This window comes from Pseudorca crassidens, chromosome 20 (assembly GCF_039906515.1).
Source record: "Pseudorca crassidens isolate mPseCra1 chromosome 20, mPseCra1.hap1, whole genome shotgun sequence".
NCBI lineage: Eukaryota > Metazoa > Chordata > Mammalia > Artiodactyla > Delphinidae > Pseudorca > Pseudorca crassidens.
In genome coordinates this window covers 60,773,499-60,797,609 of record NC_090315.1, presented here as the reverse complement: position 1 = coordinate 60,797,609, position 24,111 = coordinate 60,773,499, and the positions used below count along the sequence as shown (strand labels likewise).

The 24,111-nt window shown below is 51.5% G+C and overlaps 1 protein-coding gene and 2 long non-coding RNA genes across 4 annotated transcripts in view; 2 read left to right on the top strand and 1 right to left on the bottom strand.

The window, feature by feature from the left end:
- The window catches only part of JPH3 (junctophilin 3), a 161,698-nt gene that overhangs the window by 118,726 nt on the left and 18,861 nt on the right, over positions 1-24,111 (bottom strand). The window lies entirely within an intron of this gene.
- LOC137215143 (uncharacterized) lies at positions 993-5,986 on the top strand. Its single transcript, XR_010939169.1, has 3 exons — positions 993-1,198; positions 5,188-5,305; positions 5,518-5,986. It is a non-coding gene; the product is annotated as an uncharacterized lncRNA (long non-coding RNA).
- Positions 11,647-18,800, top strand: LOC137214753 (uncharacterized). 2 transcript variants are annotated; one of them, XR_010939024.1, is made up of 3 exons: positions 11,647-12,103; positions 12,462-12,566; positions 17,996-18,800. It is a non-coding gene; the product is annotated as an uncharacterized lncRNA (long non-coding RNA). The 2 variants fall into 2 exon arrangements; XR_010939023.1 differs by lacking the exon at positions 17,996-18,800 and adding an exon at positions 13,502-13,924.

Below are 24,111 nucleotides of genomic sequence, written 5' to 3'. Positions count from 1 at the left end.
TAGGGCTTCCCTGGTGGCGCAGTGGTTGAGAGTCCGCCTGCTGATGCAGGGGACGCGGGTTCGTGCCCCGGTCCGGGAAGATCCCACATGCCGCACAGCGGCTGGGCCCGTGAGCCATGGCCGCTGAGCCTGTGTGTCCAGAGCCTGGGCTCCGCAACGGGAGAGGCCGCAACAGTGAGAGGCCCGTGTACCGCAAAAAAAAAAAAAAAAAAAAAAAAAAATCATAGGGTATAAACAAAACAGTTATATAAAAGTATTATTTTAGATTGAGATCTAGTGATGTGTATATCTTTATTAGCACATTAAATAACAAGCTCTAATGTGACTGTCCCTCCTTCTGGGGGTGGGACCTTGGGGGGGCCACCAGAAGCTGTGGGATGGTATGTTCTGGTGCACGGGTCCAGGGCGTGAGCACTGAGATCAGATGGACCTGGGCTTGAATCCTGATCCACTATTCACAAGCAGAACCTTGAGTAATGACGTCACCCTGCCCATCCTCGGTTCTCTCATCTGTAAAGTGGGGATAAGGCTGGAGGCGAGGATGGTGTTGCTCTGAGATGCCTGCCCTGACTCGGGCTGATATAACCCCACCCGAGGTCTACTCCCACACTGAGTCCGGGGCCTGTGTGCATCAGGGAAAGGTTGGTGAAAACAAGGATGTAATTTTCCCTTCCTGTCTAAGTTCATCGACCTCTGAAGTCCCTCCGTGAGCCCCATGGGAGCCCACGGGCATTTGCCCTTGGCTGCGGCTGGCAGGGGCTCTGGGCCCACCCTGAGCGGTGGGAATTTTTTAACCTCTTGAGCCCCAGTGGCAGTAAGCAAGCATGTCGAGGCTGTCAGATGGCCATGGCCTCTGCACCTCCAGCCTGAGCCCCCCACCCGCCAGCCTGGAAACCCTTGGGCCTAAAGGTTGAGGTTTTGCTTTTTATTCCTCCTGGAAGGGAAACAAGGCCAGCCCTGAGCCAGGGACAGGCCTGTCAGGGTCACGCAGACCTTGAGCCTGCAGCCAGGCTCCCCTCTGGGCAGCTGGGGAGGACCAAGGCTGTCTCTGTGCCTGGCATGGCCCTGGGCCCAGCCAGCCAGGAAGGCCACTCAGAGCCAGACCCCTCAGGTCACCAGCCATCCCAGCTGTATTCCTGAAAGTCTTGGCAGGATGGGAAAGCGCTGGCCGGCCAGGAAGCAGAGACATCACCCAGCTGTGAGTAACCAGCTGCCACGGCTGGGATTTGGGGGTGGGTGGTGCAGCCTGAGGCTGCTGGCAGCTCTCCGTGGGTGGAAAGGGACTCTGCCCACACAGCAGCCCAGCCACTCCTCCCACCCCGGGCAGAGTGGAGAAGTGAGGGCATTTCACATCAGGGGCAAAGGCAGGGCAGTGGCGTCCAGCAAGGACTGTGCCCTGGCCCGGGAGAAGCCCTTGCAGGAGACGGTAAGCATCACATCATCTCGGGGGTCAGGCTCCAGGAGCCAAACCTGCTCTGCGGGAGGCCCTGGGAAGGAATGTTGGCTGCAGTTCACAGTAGAGACCTCTCTGGCCCATCCTACAGAACTGTCTAGACCTGACCTGATCCCTCCTGTCACCCGGAAATGGAGTCCAGCTCCCTTCCTTGCCACTGACCCTCCCTGTCCTCTTTTAAAAGCCCGTTTGGTTAATTTTGGGGTGTGGATCTTAAAGAAAACCTGAGCGTAGAGGAAGGGCAGAGCAGGCCCTCCCACGCAGCCCTGACGGGGAGGCCCCAGGGGCCTCGTGTCCCCAGGCGGGCAGCTCTGTCTGCCGGGTCGCGGGCACACGTGTGGGCAGCCTGTCCCCCTCGTCCACTTCACAGTGTGTCAGTAAGCATCTGTCCACGCGATTTCGTAATCCTGGCAAACACCGCTTATCCTTGCAACATTTATTTATGCATTTATTGCAAAATCGCCATCTTTCTGGTTGTAAGAATAGTACATACTTGTTGCAAAATATTCAGAGACCGAAAAGTGGGATGAGAGAGAAGATAAAAAGATCACCCTCAACCCCAATGCCTGGGGTTGTCACCGTCACCGCTGGACGCTCACTTGGCCAGACTGTGATTAAAAAAAAAAAAACCCTCTACATATCAATATATTTGTTCCCTTACAAACTTAAGATCATACCTACATATGTGCTTGCTATTATATATTTTTTTCATTTTATATACACACACGTATTCACATATATACATACATTCATACGATGTTTTTTATTTCATTTTATAGTTTTATACCTCCACTGAGATTAGGAGAGCAAGGACACTGAAATCTACTGTATTTAGGATTTTTGAATGTACACATATACTTTTGGGGGGGGGCGGTGTTGGGTCTTCGTTGCTGCGCGCAGGTTTTCTCTAGTTGCGGCAAGCCGGGGCTACTCTTCGTTGCGGTGCGTGGGCTTCTCATTGCGGTGGATTCTCTTGTTGCAGAGCACAGGCTCTAGGGCGCACAGGCTTCAGTAGTTGTGGCACGTGGGCTCAGTAGTTGTGGCTCGTGGGCTCTAGAGCGCAGGCTCAGTAGTTGTGGCGCACGGGCTTAGTTGCTCCGCAGCATGTGGGATCTTCCTGGACCACGGCTCGAACCTGTGTCCCCTGCATTGGCAGGCAGATTCTTAACCACTGAACCACCAGGGAAGTCCCACATATACATTTTTAAATGCGGTGGCCCAATTTCTAACATGACTGCCGTTCCCCTGGCCCCTCCACATCCGGCTCTGCCTGGGCAGGGGCTGCATTCCCGCCTGGAAGCCTAGGGGGCTAACAGCTACCCCGACCCAGACCGGGGCTGCTTCTGTCTCCCATGTGAATCTCCTTTAACCCCACCAGCACCTTCTACATTGTCCCTTCACTAAACTCCTTGAATTTGCTCATCTGTTTCTACCCTAAAACTGCATTCCACTCTGTTCTATCCAAGTTCAGCAGTTTATTCAACCAAGTCTCTGTTGGGTGACAGTGGTTTCCAATTTTTCACAATAATTGTGAAACTCTGGCACACTTTCCAAGTATGTCTTTGAGATGAATTCGGGGAAGTGAAATTGCTGGATCATAGGACAGGCCCCTTTTAATATTTCTAACCCTCTTTTCTGATGATCCCATAATGTTTCATCTCAGGAAAGCAGCAGCATTTATTTTGCCAGCTGCTATGATGGGACATGTCAGTTGTTTCCAGTATTTTCTATGGTAACTAACACCGAGAGCAACATCTTCATGCACAAGGCGCCTTGTGTATCTGGGACTGTGCTCTCGCCTGCCTTGCCTGAGAATCTGAATCGGCTACAGAGAAGATGTACAGGGACCTTTGGGCCCACGTTTCATTTAAAACAGCCACACCCACCAAGCTGAAGTTTGAGTGAGTGACCAATCTAACAAGAATCACAGCTTTATTTTGAGAGGCTCTGTGTCCACTCACATCCAGGCTGTAGCACCCCCCTTAGGAGGCAGCCCATGGACTCCCATGGAAAGACCTAACCTGAAAATAAAGCAACAAAAATCTAACCTCAACCTTCTCTCATAACCAGGGCTTCAGCTCCCTATTCCTCCTACAAACAGAAGCAAATACTTTGGGCCGCAGGGGATGCTCCGGAGGGCTGGACGGGGCAGGCCCACGATGCGGAGGGAGACCTTGGCCCCTCTGTCTCCTTTTGGCACCCTTGTCCTCAGGCCCCCAGGCCCTCTGCGCCCCCCTGCCTGCAGGTGCTGTTGTGATCCTTGTGAGTGAATTTTAAGGCAGGGAGCACTGAAAAGCGTAGTCTCTGAAGCTGGATTTCCAACCTGCGTTGCCAGAAAACTACACAATCCGACGTGTGCCTTGCGTCCCACCCTACTTCAGAGATCTTCCAGGTGTATCCAAGGCTTCCGAAGCTCTCATGTTCCACCCGGGAAACTCACAGCATCCTGTTCATGTGTTTCCAACACTCTTCCAGCGGAACCTCTGTTTTCCCTTAAATACCTGAGTTTTAACCCCCAAACAGCACAGGAACTTCAGGAGTCTTTTGAGGGTGAATCTTACACATGGACGGGCTTTCTCCTCGCTGCTCTCCAGTGAAACCCTCTCTGAGTAAGGGCCCAGCCAGAAACAAATGCTCTGACCCTCCCACCTGACCCACCCCCAGCTTCCCCAGTCCGGGGCCGGTCACACTGCCCAGTGGAGATCAAGGAGCTGGCCGTCTCTTGTCTGTTCCCTCGTCCATCGTTTTGAGAAGCATTTGATACTTACAGTAGCTATGGGGCATTTACTGAGCACCTGCTACGCATGTGCTTCAGTGTCTGGTTCTGTCCTTACAACAGCATGATGAGCTGTGTGTAACCAGCCCCTTTTACGGATGAAAAAACTGAGCTCAGAGGTAAAGCCCCCTGCTCACACTTATAAGCAGCAGAGGCAGGATTCTTGACCATGCCTCATCCTGGAGCACGACGCAGCCATGTCCTCAGAGCACACACGGGGCCAGGGAGGGAGAAGGACACACGGGACACGTGTACACAAAGCACTGGCCGAGAGGTCTGCCCCTGAACAGAGAGCTGTGCTGAGCCTGGGGAGGAACCACCTCCCCACGTGTGGCCACTGCCCAGCAGAGAACGGGCAGCCCGGGAGCCAGCCCGCCCCAGGGCTGCTGTGAGCCGGGTGCTGGACCAGGCCTGTCCCCCTCCTGCTCCGGTGCACGCCCTCTGCACCAGCTTCCTGGGCTACCATGACAAAGGACCACAAACCACGGGGCTTAAAACAACAGAAACCTATTCTCCCACATTCTGGGGCCAGAAGCCTGAGATCGAGGTGTGGGCAGGGCCGCGCTCTCTGGAGGCTCCAGGGGAGGGTCCTTCCTGCCCCTCCCAGATCCCGGTGTCGCTGGCCATCCTTGGTGCTCCTTGGCTTGAGGACGCATCCCTCCAGTCTCTGCCGTGGTGTGTGTGTGTCTCTGTGTCTTTTCTTATAAGGACACTTGACATTGGATTTGGGGCTCCCAAATTTGGAGCCCCATCCTACGCCAGCATGCCCTCGTCTTACCTTGAGGACATTTGCAAAGATCCTGTTTCCAAGTAAGGCCACATCCATAAGTAATGGGGTTAGAACTCAAACACATCTCCGGGGGAACACAATTCCATGGACACTGTGCTGGGTGTGGGATGAGGGCAATGTTTCAGGGCCAGGCACTTCCCATCAGGCATACACCTGTTCCCCTCTCAGGGATGCAAACTCCAGAGGGAGCCCCCGGCACAGAACAAGGGCCATGAACACGTGGCACTTACAGCAACAACCCCCCTGGTGTGGAAGGAAGATTCTGGGAGTAGGAAAGCCAGCAGAGGTAGGAAGAACTCAGGCCTCAGTGTCCCCAGCTTGCATACAGGGGGTTGGGAGGGCTCCCCCCGCACCCCGACCCTGCTGCAAACTGCCTGGTGCCGCCACCTGCTGGACGGTGGGGGTAGTGCATGGGTGGGAACATTCCAGAAAAAGCTCTTGGCCGTGAGGCCCTCACACCAGGGCCCCTGTCACTGTCACTGGGTTCCTCCCTTGCAGCCACAAACCCTAGGGCGGTCACAGACCTCGTTCTTCGTGTGTTCCCCGCTCCTGGCCCGGTGACAGGAGGGTGGCGAGGAGAAAAGAGACCTTGGTGGTGACCCCGAAGTCACTTGACTCCTTCTCCCGCTGACGGAAGCTTCCAGGCTGCTTCTACTACAAGGGATTCCACTGCGAACGTCCGTGTGTCTCTACACGTTTGTGAGCATTTCCTGTGGCCGCACTTGGAAGGTCACTGTGGGGTCTCCGGCGGGCGTGGCCTCTGCCCCTGCACACTGCACATGGGGACCTTCTCCGCAGCAAAGGACCAGCCGCCTGTGGTCTCATCCTTGGCATCACCTGGTGTGCTCGGGTTCTTTGAGTTTTGCCAACCTGCCAGCGAGGAGAGGGCCACACCGTGACTGGTGTGCACGCCCTGCTGCCTGGCCGGGACCTGCGTTTTGCCCACCAGGCACGTCTCTCCTCTTCCACTTGCCTGTTCATTTTGACGTCAAAGTCAACAATCTTTTCTTCTACAGTTTGTGCTTTGGGGATTTTGTTAAAGAAATCCTTCCCGGGATTTCCCTGGTGGCGCAGGGAATCTGCCTGCCAATGCAGGGGACACGGGTTTGATCCCTGGTCCTGGAAGATCCCACCTGCCACAAAGCAACTAAGCCCATTTGCCAGAACTACTAAGCCAGTGCTCTAGAGCCTGTGAGCCACAACTACTGAGCCCACGTGCCACAACTACTGAAGCCGGTGCGCCTAGAGCCCGTGCTCCGCCACAAGAGAAGCCACCACAATGAGAAGCCCGCGCACCGCAACTAGAGAAAGCCTGTGCACAGCAACAAAGACCCAACGCAGCCAAAAATAAAAATAAGTAAATTTATTAAAGAAAAGAAAGAAATCCTTCCTTACTTTAATGTCATAAGATACAGCTTTTCCCTGCAAAAGTTTTATGCATTTTGCTTTTATGCCATTATAGACCGTTCTACTGCCAAAAGCCAACCTGCTGTCAAAGAATCATCAGAGACAGTGCCCCCCACTTGGTCCCACCTGGTGTCCTGCCCTCTCACTGGGCCCTTCTCCTCTCTGCACCCTGGCTCTCCTCACTTCCCCCGCCTGGCCCACACGCCCCAACTCCAAATTCTCCTCGGTCGATGGCACAGAACAATTCCGCTCTCCCCAGGCCCCTGCCGCCCCCTGCTCTTGCTCGCTGCTGACGCAGCAGCTCTGATAACTTGCTCACTGTGTGATCTTGGCCACGTTTCTCAGCCTGCCACACACACCTGCCACAGAGCTTGACAGGAATGCCCAGCCACGAATGCCTGCTCCACCCTCAGCCTCCACACCGGAACCACGCTGCACCCTATGCACCCTGCTCCTGCCCCAGGAGCTGGCCTGTGCCTTCAGTGGAAGGGTACACCCTTGCTCTCTGGCCTCTGGCTGCCCCCGGGGGCCCTGGTGCAGTCAGCATGAAGGTGCAGAGTGAGGGCCGGGTGTTCAGTCTCTGGATCCCTTCCTGTAGGACTGCCTCGGGCCGGGGTATCCCTTGACGGTCAAGGCGGTGGGCTCCACACACCTCCCCCTCCCGGTTCCAGCAATGCCCGCCTTCCTACCCCAAGGCCCTGCTCCCCCAAGGTAGCAGCTCTGCAGCTTTACTGCATTATTCCTGCTGGCCCCCTGCCTGCCCACACCTCTGGGAATCACACCCCATCAGTGCCCTCCTCAGGTTACCCTGATGTGAGTGTGCCGTGCGTCTCCTGACGGATGGAGAAAGGGCCACCCTTTCTTCTTTAGAACCCGCTGAGGCCCATCACTCGAGATAGGAACCCCTGTAAAAGTCAGGAAGGCCCTGGCAGGCAAATGCGCTAGCAGGTTCCAGTGATGATCAATTTCACTGGTGAGTACTGTGTCTGGGTCAGATCATTGTTTTCCTCGAGATGAGATGTCATAAAGATTTACGATGATGGTCGGCACACTCGAGGGCCAACCTTGCTGCCGGAAAGTCAAACCATCCCCATGCCTCCCCTGGCTCTGCCCTGAGCTCTGATGGAAGCAGCAAGGTGGAGGGAGGGGGCGGGAAGGCGAGGCGAGGCCCAGGTTTTCCCAAGCACTTTATCAAGGTCAAGGGAGGCAGCCTCCTCCCTTCCCACCCCTCCTGCTGAAAGTTAAATTCCATCAGAGAGAGGAGACAGCTGCCAATAAGGGACAGAGGGCGTTAGCGGGAAGGGCAGGTGATTTGAAGTCAGACCTGCCTACGCCCAGCGCCCATTTGCTAGTTGGGTGTCCAGGGCAGGCCCCTCGGCAACTCCAGAGTGAGGACAGCAATACCTCAGTGTAGAACCGTTGAGAGGATCACAGATGTGAACGGGAAACATTCCACCAACAGCAAGTTCTCTGTTACCATTGGCTCTTGTAGCCACAGTTGGGAGCATTCGTATAATTAACACGAAAAATAGAACTGCTAAGCATGTTCTCTGAATATAAGAAAAAAGTGCATCTGTTTCAACGTTGAAGCTAAAGACCGTTGGCCTCTACTGCTTTGCCATCCAGATGACGACACTGAGGCCCAGAGAAGGTGAGTGGCTTGACCGAGGTCACACAGCAGTAGCAGAACCGGATCTGGAGCCCAGGCCTCCTGAATGTGTTTTCACAACTTCGTGCTGTGGCAGACACATCCTAGGGTGGCCCCCTCCCCGCGAGTGTGGGCAGGACCTGTGACTTTGCTTCCAACCATGAGAATATGGGATGTTACTCTCATGGTTATGTTTCATTACACAAGACTCTGTCTTAGCAGAGGGAGTGAGAGAGAAGGAAAGAGCCAGGCTATGAACTGCCATGGGGAGGGCCCAAGAGCAGCCTCCAGCTGACACCCAGGGACAAAGCAGAGCCCTGGGTCCTTTAGCCACGAGGAAATAAATCCTGCCGACAGCCAGAGCGAGCTGGGAAGCTGGGCCCTCCCAGTCGAACCTCCGAATGAGCACGCAACCCGGCTGACACCTTGATCATAGCCCAAGACACCCTGAGCAGAGACCCGGCCCAGCTGAGCCTGGACTCCTGACCCTCAGAAACTGCGCGACGGTACTGGGGGTTGCTTCCGGCTGCTAAGTTTGTGCCAATTTATTATGCAGCACAGGAAACTAACACACACATGATCCCTCTGAGTCCTCCTGAACCATGAGAAAACACCCCCTTTTCCTATATACAGTGGGTGGCCAGATCCTTCTTTGCTCGCTCAAGGATGTACTGAGCACCTGGGCTCTGGGTGGGCTGCATCTGTGCCAGGTACTATGCTCTGCCCATCTCTCTCTCGGATGGAGACCTCTGGCTTCCAACAGAAACGTGGGTGCCCATCGTCAACACTGCAACTCCCAGCAGGGGGATGCAGCCATGTGAGCGAGTTCTGGCCAGGGACCTGCGAGGAGGGGAGGTGTGAAGCTTCTGAACCATGTCCTTGAAGACCAGGGCCCGCCTTCCCTCCCTCCCTCCCTGCCGGCTGGAACGCAGCCCATGTGAGCCCACTAGGTACGCACTGTGTACCTGATTGACTGTGTGTCCAGCAGCCGGGCCACCCTTCTGGACTGGAGAGCTCATACCTGCTCTTCTGGGACACAGCCTTTCCAGAAATACCCTCAGCTGAAGACAGCTGCCTTGCCTGGAGCCATACCCACTCTGGTCCAAGACGCAAAGGCCCAGCCCCTCGCCTTGCTTAGGACACCCCTGAAGGGCCACCCAGCCTCGGAGCTCCCTGCGGGGTGAGGCCTGTGGAGGCTGTATCACAGTGAGGGTCTCCCTTGGCCAGGCAGGACCCCAGGACCCTCCTCCTGCAGATCTCCCCCGGGGGACCCGACCTGCACCCGGAGAAAGGCAGCACCACAGGACAGGGGAGCCACCGGTGAGGAGTTGCACCAAGTCAGCTTGACCTTGACGTGAAAGAGACAGACAGAGACGCTTCCGGCTCTGCTCTTTTGGCTTCCTTTGCTAGGGCACTGCAGTCGATACCTTAATTACTATACCAGGCTGCTCGGATGCACGAGCAGCCCGAAAGGTTTGAGCCCCTACAATCTTCCTCCACCCAGAAGGCCATGCCTTTTTAAACTTAGTCCAGATAGGGGTATCTTTCTTCTGATTTGCACAGACATCCCACGGACTGCCTCAGGTCCCACCTGCAGCGTGGGCTTGATGACTCGCTCGGGAGAAAATGAGGGTCCCTTCCTGCCAAAGGCGAGATCCACGCGGGGTTGGGAACGCTGTACAAACGGGTGGCCAAGGAAGGGTCGGAAATCCTTATGAGGAACTCCTTACAGAAACGCCTCTGGTCCGCGAAACACGTGGCTTCCGCAGGACCACACGGCCCCTTCCTGAGATCCGGCCTCCACGTGCAGGGTGATTTACGGACCGCACGAGGCAGGCCTAGGTGGGAAGCGGCAGCAAGTGATTACGAGGCTGTTAAGAGACCTCGGGTAACGTGATCTCTGCCAGCACTTACAAGGATTTTCTGCTTATCTCCCAGGCCTTGGACTTTAGTATCAAATGTCAGAATCAATTACCAAGTAATTACCAATGAACGTATTTTACGCCGACTCCATGAACAGATAAATAAGATGAGCTGAGGACCAAGTGATGTTGACAGCGGGGCTCGGCACACACCAAGGCTGGGCAGTGCAGCCGGCAGCCTCTTCCTGAGAATCTGCCGTGAGGACGCAGGGCCGCCCCACTGATGGAAACTGTGCCCACAGGTCTGATGCTCCCGCTGGGGGCCAGGCCTCCAGGACCCCTCACAATGTCTTGTTCATGGGGGTGCTATGTAAACAGAGGATGACTTGGTCATTTATGGTCCCTAAACTAGGTAAGTGCCTTTGCATCCTGCTTTCCAGCTGCTGAGAAGCTGCCAGTCTGAACCACAGACAATGGAAGCAGCTTCGGTTTCAGCAGTGGGGCGGATACCGTCAGGATCCGCCAGGGATCTCTGGAGCCCTTCGTACTGTCTCCATGTACCCAGAGTGCGGGTGTGTCCACACCTCCAGCGGCTGGCACCTGCGCTATGTCTGGACAACCGCCTTGCCTCTTGCAGGGCACCTGCCTGCATAAGCGAGATGCCTGTGATTTGTATCACTCCAGGAAGCCCTTCACCAAGATGGTGGGCTTGGGCAGGAGTGTGAAAGCCTGCTCCCTAGGCATCCTCACGTGGCCTCCGTCCCTCCTGTCCAGATTCCCTCACTCCCTAATTGTTGCTTCAAAACAAATCATCATGGTAGGCTCTGCTTCTGGGCAACCTGTCCCAGGAAACAGATCTGGGTTAACGATTCCTTAGTCATCGACACAAAGGAAACGGCACAGCTGTGGTTGGAAAAAGGAGGGAGCAGCAGCTACTGCTTCAGGGACACCTTTAGAATCGACTGTTAAATATATACACCACTATAGATGAAACAGATAACCAACAAGGACCTACTGTGTAGCACAGGGAACTCTACTCAATATTTTGTAATCACCTATAAGGGAAAAGAATCTGAAAGGGAATATATATATTATACTATACATATGGAATATATATATAACTGAATCACTGTGCTATACATCTGAAACGAACACAGTATTGTACATCAACTATACTTCAACTACAAAGAAGTACATGCATTTAGAGTGGGGAAAAAAAAAAGAACAGACTGTTAACAGTAGATGCGGTATCCTTGTTTTTTGAAGGGGGAAGGATAAGAACGTGTATTATATACATGCTTGCACCTCCATCAAGAAGGAGATACATGGGGACTTCGCTGGCGGTCCAGTGGTTAAGAACCCACCTTGCTGTGCAGGGGATGCCGGTTCGATCCCTGGTCAGGGAACTAAAATCCCACATGCTGTGGGGCAACTAAGCCCGTGCGCCCCGACTAGAGAGAAGCCGCGCACCACAACGAGAGATCCCGTGTGCCACGACTAAGACCCAACGCAGCAAAAAATAAATATTTAAAAATTTTTTAAAAAGAAGGAAATACATGAAAGTAATGAAAGCAGATATTCAGGGTGCAGGAAGTCACAAGCCCTCTGCATGTTTAGACTGCCGATGCCACCAATCCAGAAAATTAAACACAGTTCCTGGGCCCCGCCCCCCGGGAGCCTGATGCAGCTGGCCTGGGGTGAGAAGTCAGGGTCTGAGAGGCTCCTGGGCTGGCCGCAGCTCAGCCAGGCTGGGGGACGTCATTCTGGGTGGTTTCATCAAGAGGTCTGATGAAACCTAACAGGCAGCCGGCAGCTCCACACCCAGGTGGTGCTGCTTCTGGGACATGAACCAGCCCCTATGGGACGTGCGTCGGAAAACCTCCTCTCATTCCCGGATGACCCCTGATAACACCTGTGAGCCGGGCTGCGGGGTAGACGTCAACCGCCTTCGCCTGGCGCCCGCTTCTCATCCCGTTGCCACAGCAACAGCAGACACAATGGTTTCCGTGGAGTTCGGGTCTATAAATAATGTCTAGATCAGTCGTTGGGGTGGGAACGGGTGGACTCTGCAGAGTGGTTCGTGGTGACCAGCAGGCCAGGCCACTGTCCACCGGAAGCGTGGCCCTCGGGGAAGGGAGGTCCGTCTTAAACCTGACTCCGTCCAGTGGTAAGGGCGGTCTCCTCCGATTCTGCAGCCATTTCTTCTTCAGAGAACGTAGCTGGGAGTGTTCCACCTCTGTGAATCTGACATGCGTGCACCCAGCTGGCTACGCTGAGCCGGGGCTGGGCGGGCAGGTGGGCTCCAAGTCCCTTCTGGGGACTCGGAGACCGAGGAGGGTGCAGAGGGGCTGTTTCTGTGCTGGCGAGGATGGTGCCTATTTCATGTCTTGGTCTTGCTGGGTGAGCTCTGGCGGGACGGAAGGGTGGGGTCTGCGGATCCGGATCCCAGTCTATCTGGCTCCCCTGGTGCAGGCAGCAATTCTGTCTGTGTCCTAAGGACAGCTTTTTGTGTTTTTTAATATCAGTGTTTCCAGGGAAGGCTCACATTCCCAATCCAAGGGTGAAGGAGGTGATCTGTGGTGAAGTCATTTGAAAATCAAGCCGATGGACGCTGTTGCTTTCTGATGAGGGTGAGTTCTCTGGTGGGAGGCCCGCAGGGCCCCTGGCACGTGGCGCGCTGCATGGTGTCGAGAGAAGGGCTGGGCATTGCTTTGACATATGGTGGGTGGGCATGGGAGTGGGGCAGCCTCTTTGGAAGGCAGTGAAATGACAGCTGTCAGCACTGACTGGGCGGGTCCCTCCGTGCAGCCGTCCTGCCTCTAGGGGTACTTTCTGACCAACGCCTGGCTTGTGTGTGCCGAGGCATATTGCATAGGCGTGCGAGCAGCCACGTCCATGAGGCTGTGTTTACTACAGCAAAGATGGGGACTGATGTCTGCCGGGAGGGTGGCTGGATACATACAGCTTGACACCCACATACCAACAACAAACACACAGTCAGACAAAAAGAAGTGCTGGGTTATCTGAGCCGATGCACAACAGTCTCTAGGATAAACTGATGAAAAAGTGCAAGATGTAGAGATGCTCCTGCTTCTGTAAGAAATGCATGATGCACTGTGAACATGAACGTCCATGTGTGTACACACGTCCATGGGATACGTATACATACACATATCGCTGAGTGAACGGATGTGGATAGAGACGATTTCTGAAAACATACACAAGAACCAGATGACTCTGCTTCGCTGTGTGAAGGCAGGTCTGGTGCCCTGAAGAGGTAGGCTGGAGGGAGACTTACTTTCATTGCACACTTTTCTCTAGGGTTTGGGTTTGGTTTCATCATCTGCATACATTAATTTTTCAGTTAAAAACAGATGAGTGGACTCACGCCCTGGAGCCCATATGTCACAACTAGAGAGTAGAGAGCTGCGCGCCGCGATGAAGACCCAGCGCAGCCAAAAAAACAGATAAATGGGGGAAAAGGAAGGGAGAAAGAGGAAACAAGGCAGGAGGAAGGGAGAGAGCCAGGAATGGAGGCTGGAACCTTCTCTTCTTCTAATCCTAGCGCTGCCAAGGTCAGAGGACGCAGGGACTCAGCCAGAGGTAATGGAAATGCAAACCAGATTCCAGAGTGTTTTGCTCCAACGCTGCACCAACTCCTGGGAAACCCGTGAATTTGTTTTCCCCGACCCAAAGGACGGCAGGGGTTTCAAATTCTCCGAGAAGCAGCCCTCAGGGTGTAGCTTCACTGACCCTCAGCCCAGCTGCTGTCCACCTCGTGGGCAACTGAGAAAAGGGGGGGAAATGCATGAGAAGGAGTTGGGAAATAAGTTTTTCACATTTCCAAATGAATCCAGGTCTCATGCAATTGGGCCTCAAGACTCGTATCTCCAGAGGGTCACTGTGCTAATGGTGGGGGGAGGCTGGCACCGGTGGTGAAGGTCAAAGGGCATCCCCCCTTAAACAGAGTGGTGGCCTGGGTGTGACATAAGAGTCTCAAACAAAAAAAAATGGTTTTTCATCTCAAGGGAAGAAGACGGGAACTGCGGGCTGGGGAATGTGGGTGTTGGTGTGGTGACTTTGACCTCGTGAATATAAGAACTCCATGTCGTCAGCTATGGTGTCAGGCTCAGCAGGTGGGGTGACCTTGACTTGGGAGCCTGTGTTAGGAGGGACGTAAGCAGGTCTTCAGCGTTTCCCCACACTTCACTCGAGCATTTTCTCAAACACCAAGATCATGTCTGGAAAACGCAGACACTGGGAAGCCCAAGGCATATATATGAAAGAAGGTCTGTTAAAAGTATGGGAAGAAACTATTATCATTTCAACTTCAATTCACCTCATCCTTTTAAAATTTCTCTTTGGTGTTTGATGATGTGCATTAAATGGTGGCAGCAGAGTACAGATGCAGGCTTTATGCATAATCATAATAATACCTAGCTGGGACTTCCCTGTTGGCCCAGTGGTAAAGAATCTGCCTTCTGGGGGCTTCCCTGGTGGCGCAGTGGTTGAGAGTCCGCCTGCCGATGCAGGGGACACGGGTGCGTGCCCCGGTCCGGGAAGATCCCACATGCCGCGGAGTGGCTGGGCCCGTGAGCCATGGCCACTGAGCCTGCGCGCCCAGAGCCTGTGCTCTGCCACGGGAGAGGCCACAACAGTGAGAGGCCCGCGTACCACAAAAAAAAAAAAGAATCCGCCTTCCAACGCAGGGGACATGGGTTGGATCCCTGGTCAGGGAACTAACATCCCACATGCCAAGGGGCAACTAAGCCCGCACGCTGCAACTACTGAGCCCGTGCGCCTCAGTGAGAGAGTCCATGTGCTGCAAACTACAGAGCCCATGTGCTCTGGAGCCTGTGTGCCACAACTAGAGAGAGAAAACCCCGCACACCACAACTAGAGAGAAGCCGGAGCACCACAATGAAAGATCCCGCATGCCTCAACTAAGACCAAACGCAGCCAAAAAAAAAAAAAAGAAAAGAAAATAAATATTTAAAAATAAATAAATAAAAAGGAAGCACTTAACTTGACCTTTGATTTAAAAATAATACTAATAATAGCTAGCCCTCGTACTGCCCGTGTGCCACAGCCCTGCTCCAAGCTCTTTACGGGTATTCATTCATTTACTCCTCACAGCTCTGCAAGGTACCATTACCTCCTGCTATGGACTGAATTGTGTCCCCCCCACTAGATTCACAAGCTGATTTGATGATGTGCATTAAATGGTGGCAGCAGAGTACAGATGCAGGCTTTATGCATAATCATAATAATAGCTAGCTGGGACTTCCCTGTCGGCCCAGTGGTAAAGAATCTGCCTTCTGGGGGCTTCCCTGGTGGCGCAGTGGAACAAGGCATGGCTGCATTTGGAACAAGGAAGTAATAAAGAGGAAATGAGGTCCTAAGGGTGGGGCCCTGGTCCCACTGGATTAGTGAGATCCCATAGGATTAGCTGGCCTCTCTCCCCTCCATGTGAGGACACAGAGAAAAGGCGGCAGTCTGCAAGCCGGAAGGAGAGTCTTCTCCAGACACTGAATCACTAGAACCTTGACCTTGGGCCTCTGGCTTCCAAAACGGTAAGACAATGTCTGTGGCTTAAACCACCGAGTCTGTGCCCGTCTGTTGAGGCCCCCGCAGGATACTACCACCCGCCTCATGCAGGTGAGGAGGTGGAAGTATGGGGAAGTTAAGGAGTCTGGACAAGGCAGCACGGCCAGGAGATGGGACCACGGCTTGAATCCAGGTGTTTGGCTGCAAAGCCCAGGGCTTTCATTACATATGTTAGGCCACGCTCTTTTTTTTAACTTGTATTGGAATATGTTTGAAAAAGTCTGGAAACTACCAGATTAGAAAGAAAGGGTGAGCCTCTGGCAGAGAGGACAACAGCCCCCAACAACCTCCGTGTCCGAATCCTCAGAAGCTGTATTTACCTTACTTGGCAGAAGAAACTTTGCAGATGTGACTAACTTAAGCATGCTGAGAGGAGGGGATTACCCTGGAGTATCCGAGTGGGCCCCACGTGCAATGCCAGTGTCCTTACAGGAGGGAGGCGCGAGGTCAGAGAGGAGAGGAGGTGCCGGGCCCCTGGCCTTGAAGACAGAGGAGCCGCGAGCCAGGGATGCAGCACCTCTAGAGGCTGGAAAAAGCAAGAGGACGGGTTTGCTTCCAGAGCCTCCAGGAGGAATGCAGCCTGCAGACCATTTTAGACTTCTGACCTCAGATGATACACTTGTGCTGTTTCAAGTCACCAAGTTTGTGGTGATTTGTGACAACAGCAGTAGGAAATCGTACAGAGGAAAAAACTGCAGATTTGGGGGGTAAATTGCCAAAGGAGATGATACGGCTGGGGAGCTGAGATGCAGTGGTGATGCCGTGTGACTTGTGATCTCAGTCCCGAGAGACCCTGCCGTGCCCACTCTCACCCTCTGGAGGCCGCCAAGATGCCCAACCTGTCCACCGAGGATGAGGCCACGTAGAGCAGAGAAGAGTCACGCTAGCTGCACTCACAGTTGGCACCAACCGCAGAAAAGCCCTGCTCCCCACCCTCCCATGCCTTCCCTCCAACCAGCCAGAACCACAGAGCTACGCCTGGGCTCAGACCCACCCACATTCCGGAAGCAGCTCTGTCCTTGGGCAGAACCTCTTCTGGGGACCAGCGGCTCTGTGATGGGCTCAGCTCTTGCAGATAGAACCCTGTGCCTCTCACCTGTCATGTTCCCTGTTGCTCTGTTTGTACGCTGGGCTCTTAGATTTTAATTTTCAATGACTGGACACTACCTTGCTAAACTCTTTTTTCATTTCTAATAATTTTTTCTGTAGATTCTAGTTTTCCAATGTAGTCATATTATCTGACAGGCAATGATAGTTTTGTTTCTTCCCTTCCAACCCTGATAAATATTACTTTTCCTATTTTCCTATGCTGGTAGCTCCTCCAATACAATGTTAAACAGAAGCAAAGAGACACCCATCCTTTCCTTGTTCCTGATTTTAAAGACACTATTTTGGGCTTCCCTGGTGGTGCAGTGGTTAAGAATCCGCCTGCCAGTGCAGGGGACACGGGTTTGAGCCCCAGTACGCGAAGATCCCACATGCCGCAGAGCAACTAAGCCCATGCGTCACAACTACTGAGCCCGTGTTCTAGAGCCCACGAGTCACAGCTACTGAGCCTGTGAGCCACAACTACTGAAGCTCGCATGCCTAGGGCCCGTGCTCCGCAACAAGAGAAGCCACCACGATGAGAAGCCCGTGAACCGCAACGAAGAGTAGCCCCTGATCGCCACAACTAGAGAAAGCCTGCACGCAGCAATGAAGACCCAACAAAGCCAAAAATAAATAAATAAAATAAATTTTTTTAAATGTATTAAAAAAAAACTATTTTGTGCACCATTAAGAATTATGTGTACTGTAGCATTTTGGTAGATAGGCTTAAGATATTAAGAAAATTTAATTTTGTTCTTTTAAAAAATTTTATTTAATTTTTCACTGCTTTGGGTGTTCGTTGCTGTGCGTGGGCTTTCTCTAGCTGCGGCGAGCAGGGGCTACTCTTTGTTGCAGTGCACGGGCTTCTCATTATCGTGGCTTCTTCTGTTGTGGAGCATGGGCTCTAGGTGTGCGGGCTTCAGTAGCTGTGGCACACGGGCCTAGCTGCTCCGCAGCATGTGGGATCTTCCAGGACCAGGGCTCGAACCCATGTCCCCTGCACTGGCAGGCAGATTCCTAACCACTGCACCACCAGGGAAGCACCAGGGAAGCCCTTAATTTTGTTCTTACTCTTTCAAGACTTCTTATAATAAAAGGATGCTGAGTTTTAGCCATTGCTCTTTCTGCATCTGTATGAATGATGGAATGGTTTTTCTCCTTTGACCTGTTAATGTGATGAATGACATTTATAGATTCTCTAATGTTATTTCACTCCTGTATTCCTGGCATACATTTACGTTTGTCATGATACATTATTTTTTTATATGTTGAAGATTGGGTTTGCTAATATTATGTGTAAGATTTTAGGGTCTATTTTTATGGGTGATTTTGACCTATAACTTTCTGTTCTTACTCTTGTCAGGTTTCACATCAAGATTATACTGGCCCTACAGAATGAGTCTGGAGCTATTCCTTCTTTTTGTATTTCTTGGAAGAGTTTTGTGAGACTAGAATGATAGACTTTAAATATTTGGTAGAGCTCTTCTGTAAAACTCACTGGGACTGGTGTTTTCTTTGTGGGAAGATTTTAAATTACTGCTCAATTTCATTATTGGTTGTGGAACTGTTCAGACTTTCTATTTCTTTGGGGGCCAGTTTTAGTCAATTACATTTTTTTCTAAGAATTTTCCTGTTTCTCTGCCACTCCTTGAATTGGAAAAATCCTTACCTGGCTACCCCGAGGTTTCTACCTTCTAAATCTTAGGCAGATCACTCTGAATTTGCCCTCATCTCTTTGAAATTCCAGCCTTCTCCTATGTTGGCATCGGTATCAGTACTGTTTGGGCTGCAGGTAGTAGAATATGTGACCAAAAATGGCTTAAATGGCGAAGTATTTTTACCAATGCTTGTGAGCAGTCCAAAGGCAGGCAGTCCCAGGGCTGGTCCAGGGGCACAATGATGTCACTGGGGACCAAAACTCTCTCTTTCTGCTCCTCCCATCCTTAGCACATTGGCCTGCTTTTCACATGATCACTGCTGTAGTTCCAGGCATCTGTGTGTGGACATGAAAGCTCCCAGGAATAGGGACCTCTCATACTTTGCATCACTTTTTTAAAAAAATTTAACTATAGTTGAGTTACACTGTTGTGTTAGTTTCAGGTATACAGCTTCAGATTCTTTTCCATTATAGGTTATTACAAGATATTGACTATAGTTCTCTGCTATGCAGTAAATCCTTATTGTTTATCTGTTTTATACATACAGTAGTGTGTATCTGTTAATCCCAAACTCCTAATTTATCCCTCTCTTCTCCTTTCCCCTTTGGCAACCATATGTTTGTTTTCTATGTCTTTGAGTCTGCTTCAGTTTTGTAAATAAGTTGATTTGTATTTTTTTTAGATTCCACATATAAGTGATAGCATATAATATTTGTCTTTCTCTGTCTGACTTACTTAGTATGATAATCTCTAGGTCCATCCATCTTGCTGCAAATGGCATTATTTCATTTTTTATGACTGAGTAGTATTCCTGTGTGTGTGTGTGTGTACGTGTGTTTATACCACATCTTCTTTATCCATTCATTTGTTGATGGACATTTAGGTTGGTTCCAAGTCTTGGCTACTGTAAATAGTGCTGCAATGAACACTGGGGTGTATGTGTCTCTATGAAGTAGAGTTTTCTCCGGATATACGCCCAGGAGTGGAATTGCAGGATCATATGATAGCTCTATTTTCAGTTTTTTAAGGAATCTTCATACTGTTCTCCATAGTCGCTGCACCAATTTACATTCCCACCAACAGTGTAGGAGGGTTCCCTTTTCTCCACGCCCTCTCCAGCATTTATTATTTGTAGACTTTTTGATGATGGCCATTCTGACCAGTGTGAGGTGATATCTCATTGCAGTTTTGTTTTTCTCTAATAATTAGCAATGTTGAGCATCTTTTCATGTGCCTGTTGGCCATCTGTATATCTTCTCTGGAGAAACGTCTATTTAGGTCTTCATTTTTGGATTAAGTTTTTTGTTTGTTTGTTTGTTTTTGTTTTTGTGATACGCGGGCCTCTCACCATTGTGGCCTCTCCCGTTGCGGAGCACAGGCTCCGGACGCGCAGTCTCAGCGGCCATGGCTCACAGGCCCAGCCGCTCCGCAGCATGTGCGATCCTCCCGGACCGGGGCACGAACCCGTGTCCCCTATATCAGCAGGTGGACTCCCAACCACTGCGCCACCAGGGAAGCCCTGGATTAAGTTTTGCATTACTTTTTACTGGGGAGGAAAGCTTTCCCAGAAGTACCCCCCCATACACCCAACAGACCTTCCTGCAGGTCCTACTGGCTGTGCTGGGCTCCAGGGAAATTCTGGGGCAGTGAGGGTGTGGAGGTCTCCACCTCTGGAGTGGGTGGCAGCCCCGCAGGAGTGGGCAGGGCTGGGGTGCAGAAAACCACGTCCGCTCCAGCACCTTAGGGTTTAAGCCCTGATTGTCCCGTCTGACCCCCTCCTGATCTCTCTGGCCTGTTGCCACCCGGGCCAGCTTGACAGAAAGTATTAGAACCTGTGGTGTGCTTGTTAATGTTAATAGCAGGCTCTCGGGTTGGGGGAATCCCTGATTTGAAGGTTTGAGTTCCAGGGTGTAAACACTCCCATTTCGGTTGATTTCAAGCCATCAACATGACATCATTGACTACACAGCTGGGAGGAGACTTGCAAGGCAGGCTCTCACGAGCCAGCATGGGCCAGCTCCCACGCAGCCCAGACCAGAACCCGCTAAATCCTGTTAATTAAGGCATCAAGGGACTTCCTTTGTGCCGCAGTGGTTAAGAATCCACCTGCCAATGCAGGAGACGTGGGTTTGAGCCCTGGTCCAGGAAGATGCCACATGCCGCGGAGCAACTAAGCCCGTGTGCCACAACTACTGAGCCCGCATGCCACAACTACTGAAGCCCTCGTGCCTAGAGCCTGTGCTCTGCAACAAGAGAAGCTACCGCAATGAGAAGCTCGTGTCCCGCAATAAAGACCCAATGCAGCTAAGTTAATTAATTAATTTAAAATAAAGGCATCAAAAGGGCTGGCTGAGATGATGGAGAGAGGGTTGATGTACAAACACCATGCTGATTCCTCATGACCACACACTTGCATAGTGAGGAAACTGAAATTCAGAAAGGCTAAGGCGCACAGTGACTTATGTGGAATCAGAGTCCAAATCCAGCCTGTCTTGTTCATGTCCTTTCATTCAAACCAAGGCCCAGATGCAGAATAGATGCCATTAGCTCTCATTCTGCACCTGTGACGTGTCAGGGGCTGGCTGGTGCCCTAAAAGTGGAGCATTACTCATAACGCCAAGAAGTGGGAAAAAACCAAATGTCCATCAACGGAAAAAATGAATAAGTAAACTGCAGTCCATCCAAACAGTGGAATATTATTTCTCCATCAAAGGGAATGAAGTCCTGCTACATGCTACAGTATAGATGAGCCTGGAAAACACCATGCTAAGTGGAAGAAGCTACTCACAGAGGACCACTTCTGTGAATGTCCAGAGTGGGCACATCTACAGTGACAGGGTTGCCAGGGCCTGAAGGGAGGAGGGAACGGGGAGTGACCGCTAACGGGTAGGGGCTTCTTTTTGGGGCTGATAAAAATGTTCCGGACCTAGGTAGTGATGAGGGTTGCCTAACTCTGTGGACATCCTACAAAGCACTGAATTGTAAAACAGAACAACAACAACAAAAAGTGGATAATTAAAAAAAAAAAAAAAAGTGGAGAATTAATTGAAAAGGGATTTTCTTTGCTCTCCTCTCCCCCAGGCTGAGGCCTTCGTATAAATGTCTCATCATCGTTGAGCAGGACTTTTCAGGTCACCGTGTACTGTGCTAAGTGAGCATCTTATATGCATCTTTCTTATTAAGTACTCTCAACCACCTGATAATGGGGTCATATTATTAACGCTATATCACAGATGAGAAAACTGAGGCTCAGAGAGCAAGTAAGCAACTGGCCAAGAGCACACAGTCAGTTGACGGCAGAGCCAGGACTTGGATGCAGGTCCATCTGACCCCAAAGCATGTGCTCTAAACCCTCCACTGTCAAGTGAGGTCCAGGTCACTGGAGGCTTCCTTTTCCTCCCTCCAGGATGCAAGGTCAGGTGACTCTGCAGCTCGTAGGGCTACTTAGCCTAGAAGCTTCTGTCTTCCATCTCTCAGCCTCATTCTGTTTACCTTAAAAATTGAGGGGCCCTGAAAATCTGGGGTCCTCAACAGGGGCAGTGCTGCCTCCTAGGGGGTGTTCTGAAAACTTGCAGGCATTCCACGAGCGGGACAGTCCCCCAAAATGAAGAATTCCTCCAATCCCTCCACTTTGCGATGTCCCACCAGACCTTCATGTAAATGAAAAGTCCTCTTGTAATTTACGGGTCTAGAACCAGCTCTGTTTTCTGTTTATGTGTCTTTAGCAGAGCTGGAATATACATTGGAAGCTCTGGGAAGGCAACTACAATATCATGTGGTCAAGGGCAGATGGTCATTTCCTCTGTTCAGAGCTTGACTGAAAGCTGTTCACCATTTTGGAAAAGCCCATCAGTGGCAGCGATGCTTCACGGTGTCTGAGCCGCCATATGATGCACCTGTGTCACCGCGAGTCCCTCTGGGCCAAGCGTCTACCACTTCACTGTGTCGTCCAGGATGATCAGACCTGAACATTTACCTTTTGAAATTCCACATTGTTTTATTTTAAATGACTTTTCCTTTATGTTGCAGTTAGGGCATTGTATGAATTTTTTTTTTTTTTTTTTGCAATTAGTATGTAGGTAGGTTACAAATTCTATGAATTTCATTTCAGAATAAGAAAAGCAGCATTACAAAATATTTGTTATCTTCTTTAAAAGGTGTTAATTAGGGCTGAGAGAGATCTGGGAACCACTGAGCTACATCATTTCTGCAGGTCCCTTCCAGATTTTAAATAATTAAACCTGACCTCCGAAAACTTTTTCCGTAATCCTAATGAAACCAAGTGCACAACGTCTTTCCAATAATCCCCAAAGCGTCATTGCACCAGCGTGGCCCAAGTGCAGCCAGCAGCTGATTTCAACAAGCTGGGCCTGTGGACTCTTAAGAAGCTGCCTTCTGACCCTGCTAGAAAAACCACCTGGCTTGTAACATAACACTCGCCTTATTTCCTTTTCACCTCAAAAAAGAGAAAAGTCGACACCTCAAACGAAAAATCTTCCTTATGCCATCTCTTTCTGCTTTGACAAGTGCAGTGCTTACCTAGAACGTTTTACTGAAGGGGAGAAAATAAGCGGAGATCTGAGGAAGTCTATGGTAACAAATTTTGATGTGCTTGAGTGAGGTCACGCCATGTGACATTCCTTCCTGTTAATTATTTCTCCCAGGCTTATCTTCCCCCATCTTCTCGAACTTATTATATTTTAACGGCAGCTAGCGGAACGGTTGGGGCACTGTCTTCCCCATCTGCGTGGAACAGAATGTTCAAAACGGTCGGAATCAGGGATGCTGCATGGAACTGGCAGATGTGCCAGGGAGTGAAAGACGGCAAAAAAAACCCACAGCAGAATCACGCAAAGCCAGAGAGGGAACAGACTGCAGTGAGGGATGTTCCGCATGGAACAGTGCCCCGCAAGGAGTCACATCCCCCCCAAACCTCAGAACACGCCCTTACGTGTAAAGAACAGGGTCTTCGCAGATATACAGGTAGGTTATGAGGAGGTCATCTAGGCATTAGGGTGGGCCCTCTTCTTGTAAAGAAAGGACAGGATCCAGAGAGAGACAGAGCGGAAGGCCAGGTGACAACGGAGGCAGAGGCTGGAGTGAGTGATGCACCACCGGAAGAGGCAGGAAGGACCCGCCTCTCGAGCCTCCCGATGGAGCACGTCCCTGCCCACACCTTGATTTCAGACTTCTGGCTTCTGGAATGGTGAGAGAATACATTTCTATTGTCTGAAGCCCTCCAGCTTGCGGCAGTTTGTTATGGCAGCCCCAGGGCTTACGAAGGAAAACCTCAGAAGGTAAGTGTTAGGGGCTGAATGTTTGTGTCCTGCCCAAAATTCGTATGTTGAAACTCTACCCTTAATATGACGGTATTAGGAGGTGGAGCCTTTGCGAGGCGATTAGGATTGGTGGATGGCTTGGGGTGGAGCCCCCATGAATGGGATCAGGGTCCTTCTAGGGAGCTGGCTGCCCGGGCTCTGCTCTCTGCCACGTGAGGATACAATGAGAAGTTGGCAGCCCACGACCCGGAAGAGGGCTCTCACCAGAACCCGACCACACTGCACCCTGATCTCGGACTCCAGCCTCCAGAGCTGTGAGAAATACATTTCTGCTATCTGCAGGCACTGCCCCCCCAACCCAGTTCATGGTATTTTGTTATAGCATCTTGAGCTAAGACAGTAAGTGAGCTGGTCCCCACCCCTTCCCACATAACCCCCATCCCCACCATGCAGCCATCAGTTGCAAAATTGATTTTATAATCAGTGGTGCGTGGGATGAAGGACCTGCCTGTCTCCTGTCTTGACGACAGCTGGGTGGTTTA